Below are 7906 nucleotides of genomic sequence, written 5' to 3' on the forward strand. Positions count from 1 at the left end.
CTTTCCCTCCTACTGACCCCTCTCAATATTTCTCATGCCTCACACTCTGTCCTTCCATACAACATCTTCAAATACTGACTCTCCCTTCCCTCAAACTTTTCCTTCTTTCTATGCACGTTTTATTATTTAATTTTATTTATCATCATTATTATTTTTAATTTGCTACTGGACATGTGTGCAAGAGAGAGAGAGAGGAAGTGAGAAAGCAAGCCACCAGGTCTAGGACTCAAACTGTGGTCGGCCATGTGGGAGTCCAGTGCTTTAACCACTTTGCCACCTCCTGGCCCACTTCTATGCACTCTTTAGCTTGTTACTTCCCACTCCTCCTTTGGATCTCAGCTCAATTACTATCTCCTCAGGGAAACCAGTTTTTTTAAAACTTTAGTAACTAGGTTGAATTCACTTATTTTTAGTTCTCATTCCATCACCACTCTGTTTCACCCCACTTACTAATATTGCAATTTTACATGTACTTGTGTGATTACCGAATGTTTGATTTCTTCCCTAAATTATAAAACAGTGTCTGAAAATGTTTTGCTTTCTTTCGTAAAACCAAGGCCTGTCATGGTTCTTAACACATAGAATGGTCTCAATAAATATTTTCTGAATAAATTTATGGATTCAGAATGGATTGCAGGGCTGGAATCTGAGAAACAGATAAGGTCTGGAGGGCTTTCCAAGGGAAGAAATTCAATGAAAGAGAAATTTAAAGTTTAAAAAATTTCCCTAAACAGGTTACATACAAGGAACTGAGTGGGATGCTTCCTGCAGCAATTCTTTAAAGATTGAAACAAAATCAAACATCAAATTTGACAGATGTTTCAAGGAAAAGAGGAAGGAAATTAGAAATAAAGTGACAGATATTGATCAAGAAGAGCAATGTTGAGAAATTGGAGAGAGTCTGGGAGAAGAGTTGAAAACTCCGTTAGGAGTAGGGACTGAGAGCATGAGCTGGTAGATTTAATCTGATGAGTCCATGCTCGAGGTGTCATTTAGCAAATGCCCTCAATATCCCACTGTGTAAATCAGAGTAAGAGGAAAATAGAAGGAAATTGAACATAGAGAATTCTGTTTGATAAAGGAGAATCTTGTCCTTATGGATGATTAAACCATGAAACTAGTAGGGAGGGCTCATGACTCTTACTTGGAGACCCTTTAGGAATGAAAGTGAAAACCATTTATCTGGGATACTGCTGGGAGACAAACTAAGCTTATAGCTCCTTTGTGGTTTTGGAATCAGTGGTTTTTCTCCATGAGGATTCTTTAAGCTTTCTGGTTCAAATCTAGTAAGTCATAGAGGTAAGAGTTTATCAAAGAATATACTGTAGCATTGGAAAGTTCCAGAGATATGTCAGTTTGTATGGTATAGGTTCCATGTCTGACCACTTGAGTGGTTAAAAGGTTAGCTTTAGGCTGATGTTAACAGGCTCAATTCTCCCTCTTCAGTACCCCTCCCACTTCCACTAGAGTTCTCCTGGCACTCTTGTTCCTTACACCTCTGCTGTTCTTTATTGTTGCTTGTGCAAAATGTTGTCTTCTTTAGAAATCCCTTCTCTCCTTACATTCCTTGCTTCTCCTCAGACTATTTTCCCAGTGTCCCCAAGCACTCTTTCTCTACTGGCTTTTCCCCATGATCATGTTAACATGCTCAACTGCTAGTATCTTAAAAGGAAATAAGGCTCTTTGAACTTCATGGCCCCCTCCAGGTGCCACTCTATCTTCCTCTCTTCCTAGGGAAAGTTTTTTAAAGGGTTTAATACTTCTGCCAGCCCCCTTCTTTATTTCTCAGTCTGCTACATCCTGACTCCCATTTCTCTGACACATGTACCAACACCACCAATGACATCATTGTTAGTGTGTTTAAAAATGGATTTTCATCCCTTATCTTACTAGAACTCTTAAGAAAAACAAACAGCATTTAACCACATCCTCCTTGAAACATTCTTTCCTAGTATTTTTTGTTGCTATATAGATATACATATATATCTAGATATATATGTGTCATAAATATTGCCACTATAACCAACATTATTTTTTAGAGGTTTTTGCCTTAGAAAACATGCACTTGCCACAGAAAGAGAAAGAGAGAGAGAGAGGAAAGTGAGAAATCATCCCTCATGGGGGATGACCATGCTGCAGTCTCTTTTTCTCCATTCTCCTCCTGGAATTTTGGGCATACATACGCATGCCTGGCATGAGTTTCATGCTACTAGGTCCAGGACTCAGACTGCAGTTAGCCATGTGAGAGTCCAGTGATGTAAGTGCCATGCCATCTGCTGGTCCACCATTGTAACCATTTCTAAGGGTACAGTTCCATGGCATTAATTGTGTTCACAACATTGTTCAACCATCACTACTGTTTACTATGTTTTATCATTACTCCAGACAGAGTAATGTACTTGTTAAACAATAGTCTGCTATATTTTCTTGGATTTTGTGATACTTCCAATTTTTCTCTTCTCTTTCTTTCTCCTCTGCCCTTGTTTCTCAGGCTTCTTTGCAGGTATCTGTTCTTCTGCCCATTACCTAAATCTGCACTCCTCAGGTGCTATTCTAGGCTCTTGTCTTCTTTTTTTTTTTTTTTAAACTTACACATTTTTTTTGAGGGGAGGGGTAAATCTCAAGCTATTCTGTGGCTTCAAAGAGAATTCAAAGCCATCAGTGGGCTTATTCCTGAGCTTTTTGATGTAATTCCTTGCTTATCTCTTGCCATGTGCCAGCGCTACAGTCCATTCCATCCCTCTAAAGTGTTGTACTACTTCTTCTCTACACACTTGAAATTATTTCCTAATGCTCACATTTTATTTCTACATGTAATGTTGTTAATCTTAAAATCTCCACTTAGAAGTCACCTCTCAGAAGCTATTTAGGGCCTCCTCTTAACTTCTCTTACTGTACTGTCACTACTAGCTTCCCACTAGTCCCTAAATTCCACCATTGGTAGAGACAAAAGTACTGTGTCTATTGTGTATTTCTAGTGTTGGCATATGGTAAGCAATCATCAAATATTTGATTCAACAGCAAGGACTGTTATTGAGTGAAGATTATAAAGAAATAGTCAAAATATCTCAGTATCTTTGTGCTAATAGATGGATACTAGAGTTTGGAGATAAATGACTTTTTGGAGCCTGTTTTTGTGTGTGATGTCAACTACTTTACATTTTATTGAGAGTAAAAAATAATGATAGAGTTTTTATGGACATTTAACAAGAAGCTTCAAAAAGGACAAAGCTTCAAAGACTTAGCTTTGATGGGTACATTTAACTTAACTGATATCCATTGATTTAAGACAAAGACCTTTCCAGCATAGCATAAATGAAGACTCTGACTTTCTTTTTTAATTAAGAAAAGAAGAAAAAAAGAAAAAGAAATACCTTCTGTGAAGCAGTTGCCTGGGCTCTGTCATTGACAGAGCATGGAATGTTTCTGGGTGCTCTTGCTCTGTGACTGTAGCTGGCCTTGGTGCATTTCCCTTGAAGAACCTTGTTGGAGATGATCCAGCTACATCGAGCAGGGGAAGAAAAGGCAGTGTGATGTTATACATCCCCTAATTGTGAAATATGTCCAAATCCTTATTTATAAGAGTTCTGTAAAAATGGTTCAGAAGCATTTTCTAACAAAAAACCATGAAGTGTTAATATGTATGTATTTCTCAAGATTTTATTTTATAACCGTAAGATTTAAGTTTAATTTCTTTATATTAAAAGTGATCTCAAGATCTTGGTGTCTTGAGATGTATTTCATATTATTTCATATCTGAAAAAATATATTATTTGAATTATTTTGTAGTACTTTAAAAATACTTTATAAATTCTTGGAAGTCAGAAAAATATATACATATACCTAAGAAAAACATACAGACCAAAAAAAGAAATGTAAGAAAAAACTACATGGAGAAATGAGTAAGAGAAATAATTCCTTTCTGTTTTAGATTTTTACCAGGGGGTGTTTATGCTTGCTTTCCAGCATAAACACAGACAAAGTGAGAAATCACACACACACACACACACACACACACACACACGAGGGTAGGGGGTTGGCTATGTCACAATCCCTTCTCCATTGTCCTCTCTGGATTAAGGGTACATGTGCACAAGTGCCTGGTGGTATTTTCAAGTGCAAAGTCCAGGACTCTAATTGTTAATATGAAAATAATAAATGACTAATACATGTAAAAATGTTTATTTACACTTATAAATAAAATTTAATATAAATAAACTAGTTTGTCAGGCGCGTGTGCGTGTGTGCCCAAGATCCCGAGAGGAGAATGGAGGAGAAGGGATCGAGGCGTGGCCATCCCCCCGGGGGGTGATTTCTCGCTTTCTGTCTCTATGTCTCTCTCTGTCTGTCTGGTGAATGCACGCGCCCTATAGTGAAAATCTCTCTCAAAAAAAAAACAGTTTGGAAAGGTGTAAGTATATAAAAATAAGTAAGTGCTGGGGTTGGCAATAATCGTGACTAATATTTATTGATTGCCTGGTGTGTGCTAGGTACAGTATTTAATGCTGTACTTTCTTTTTACACTTAGTCATAATGAAAATCATCGTCAACTCCAGTTCTTGTTTTTTGTTTCTTTGTTTTGCATGCACTCACCAGAGATAGAGACAAAGAGAGAGAGAAAATGAAAACACTCCTCCACATTGAGGTGAGTACACAGCAATCCCTTTTCCTTTATTATCCTCTTGGCATTTTGGACACACACACACTTGAGCCTGGTATGTTTTTCAACCTACCACATTCAGGAATCAGACTGCTCAGTTGGCCTTGTGGGATACAGCCACATTAGCTACCAAGCCACCTACCTGGCCCTATCAAACTCTAATTTTACAGATGAGAAGACGGACAGAATAATGCTTAATTACAGAAGGATATAGAGCTAGACAGAGACAAGACCAGAGATTTTGATACTATGACCATTGTATACACTATACTGCTTTGTAAACTCCCGGCTGTGTAGATATTACTACAAGTGGCTATTAGGGTGTATGCTGGTACAGTAATTGAACCTGGAATCAATTATTGATCTCACTTTGGGAATACCTGGTTTAGTGCTGCAGCAAATGATCACCTGTTCTTCTCTTGTTTAGGATATCTCTTTTTATCCTTCTCCTTACTCTTTTATCTTTTTGCCTTTCTAAATATTACCCCTGTAACTCCAATTACAATTTTATATCTCATGTCAATATGCATCATTTTTAATTATCATATTTTAAATCAAAATTTTCTTATCATTTCTATCAGTCTATTTTCAGCTCAGTTACACATAGAATACATAGGACTAGACAAAATCATTACTGTGTAGATGTAAAACTTTCAGCCACAATCAAGTATTTCCATTTCCAGTGAAGAGTTATCATCTCATGAGACACCCAATAAACATTAGGCATTGAGAAGGATAAGTGTAGCTATGATGGAGAGGAAAGATAGAGTCGATATGTACGGTCCTGTCTTGGGAATAACCCAGATCATGACATGAGAAAGAGTTTGGGCATTCAGGATATAGAAAAGAAGCATTGGGCCTCCAAAATCAGAAAAGGAGGAGGAAAGGCCCCCAGTGGGCTGGAAAACCATAGTTAGAAGAGATGCGAGAGCACCAAAGCCATTCTTTTCAATTGTGCCCAGTGTCAGCTGAATGAGCCCACGGGACTGACAAGTCAAAGAGTCCTTGCTTGGGGACAGCATGTTTGGGAACATCCAGAGCAATGTTCCTCAACTTCTTTTGTCCCTCTGCTCAAAAGAGCATGCTCCATAGATAAAACATACCTCAAATAATGAGTCATTCCCTGAAGTTCTGCCCCTTTCTTTCCTACTCAAGAAAGTGCATCATACGCTTTTCTGAGATACATTATGTCACCATCCCATCTTTCCAACATATGCTACCATCCTTAGGAGTATCTCCCCCACATGCACCTGGAGAATTCCTGCTTTAATTTAGGAATTCATTCCTAAAAATGAACTTAGGAAAACTCAAACACCATTTATTTTGCCAAATCTGAAACTTCTGGGGCTTAAAACAAATAAAATAGATTTATCTGAGGGAGCACATGTTCTTCAGATCAAGCTGCTCAAGACTTGAAAGAGAGATGCAGGATGATCTGATCTGCTCTCCAGCCTCCCACCCAGCACTCCCATTCTTTTCAGTGCAATTCCATAGCATTGAACAAAATGTAGTCCCTGCAACTTTCTTCCTAGATCTATGAACAATGCACAGGGATATTCATGGGCTGTGTTTGGTGGAATGTGGATATGCTTTAATTTGTAATGGTGGTGTTAAATTACTTAGCTTCACCTACAATGAAGATAATTCCATGTAAGAATAATTTCTGAGTTATTCACCTAGGGGTGTTGTCAGCGGTGGCTGGAGCAAGACAAACTACTATTTAAGTCTAAAACCAATACTATGATAACATTGCTTGTGTCTTACTTTCATATATTTATATGAACATTTTTGGGGATGTATTTCTTTTTTTTAGAATTATTATATTGAACTTTATTTATTTATTTAAATTAGACTAGAGAGGGACAGAGTGTGAGAGAGAGATAAAGAGAGAGAGAGAGAGAGAAAGGAAGCCACCAGGTCTGGGACTTGAACCGCAGTTGGCCATGTGGGAGTCCTGCACTCTTAACCGCCAAACCACCTGTCAGTCCCGGGACATATTTCTAAAAGTAGATTTGCTAGGGCAAAGACTGAACATATTTATAATTTTGATAGGTACTAAGGGCATAACTTTTAAGATATGGAAGCACCTTTTTGACTTTTTTCTCCTCACAAAAAGGAATATGTCCATAACAGCTTGTCAGAGCCATGTTCTAGGCTAATATGTCTGAAAACAAATTGCTATATAAATGACTGACTAGTTTTTCTGTCTGGTATAAGAACTTGAATTTATGAATCAAGAGGGGAATATTAATTTAATATTACTCAAGCTATTATAAACTGTTTCACAAGTATTAAAAAGGTAATTTGATCTGTTTTCCTAGGCTACTTTAAATGATATGTGTTCATTTTTACCTTGACATGATAGTCTCAGAATCTCATAACTCACCTTTTTTTTTTTTCTTTTCTTCAGTTTTATTTTCTTTTACACATTCAATCACATAATTTAGCTTATAAAATGAATATTTCAATATGGGAACATTTCTTCTTAGTCCAGTTGAATAAACTGTAAAATAGCTTCAATAGATAATATCACATTTCTTTGTCCCATTAATGCTTTGCCTCCATATTTTTCTTCTAAATGTCCTTCCTCAGGCCCTACTCTTTCACACACACTATATCTGGTATTTACACCCATTTACTGTATTTTTATATCCTTTAGTTAATCAGTTTCAGTCATAGAGTGTGGACACTTGTTATATATTAAGTGGGGACATACAATGTCTCTCCTTCATAGCGTGGCTTGCTTCACTCAGCAGTAAATCTTCCATATTCTTCCACTTTCTGTCAAAAGCCAGGGTTTTTTTTTTTTTTTTTTAGGAGGGGTTTTTTTTTTTTTTTTTTTATACGGCTAAATGGTATTCCATAGAGTATATGTGCCACAGTTTTTCAATCCATTCATCTGTTCAGGGCATTTCAGTTCGTTCTATGTCTTAGTAGTCGTGAACAGTGCCGCAATAAACATCGATGTGAAGCCCTTTTCCAATGAAGAATTCTTCTGTCCTTCTGGTAGATGCCAAGGAGTGGGATTGCTGGATCATATGGTAGATCTATCTGTAGATTTTTGAGGAGTCTCCAAATTGTTCTCCACAGTGGCTGGACTAATTTACATTCCCCACCAACACTTAACATGTTTTGCTTTTTTAATCTTTAAATTTTTAAATGTCTATTCTGACTGGGGTTAGGTGGTATCTCATTGTTGTTTTGATCTGCATTTCCCTTATGATGAGGGATGTTGAGCATTTTTTC

The 7906-nt window shown here is 37.2% G+C and overlaps 1 long non-coding RNA gene across 1 annotated transcript in view; it reads right to left on the minus strand.

The window, feature by feature from the left end:
* Positions 1-7906, minus strand: part of LOC114005688 (uncharacterized) — a 35558-nt gene that overhangs the window by 6700 nt on the left and 20952 nt on the right. The window contains exon 2 of the long non-coding RNA XR_003547528.1: positions 3375-3501. This is a non-coding gene — a long non-coding RNA (uncharacterized LOC114005688). The remainder of the gene's footprint in view (positions 1-3374; positions 3502-7906) is intronic.

This window comes from Tupaia chinensis, unplaced genomic scaffold, assembly GCF_000334495.1.
Source record: "Tupaia chinensis unplaced genomic scaffold, TupChi_1.0 Scaffold144269_1, whole genome shotgun sequence".
Lineage (NCBI taxonomy): Eukaryota > Metazoa > Chordata > Mammalia > Scandentia > Tupaiidae > Tupaia > Tupaia belangeri.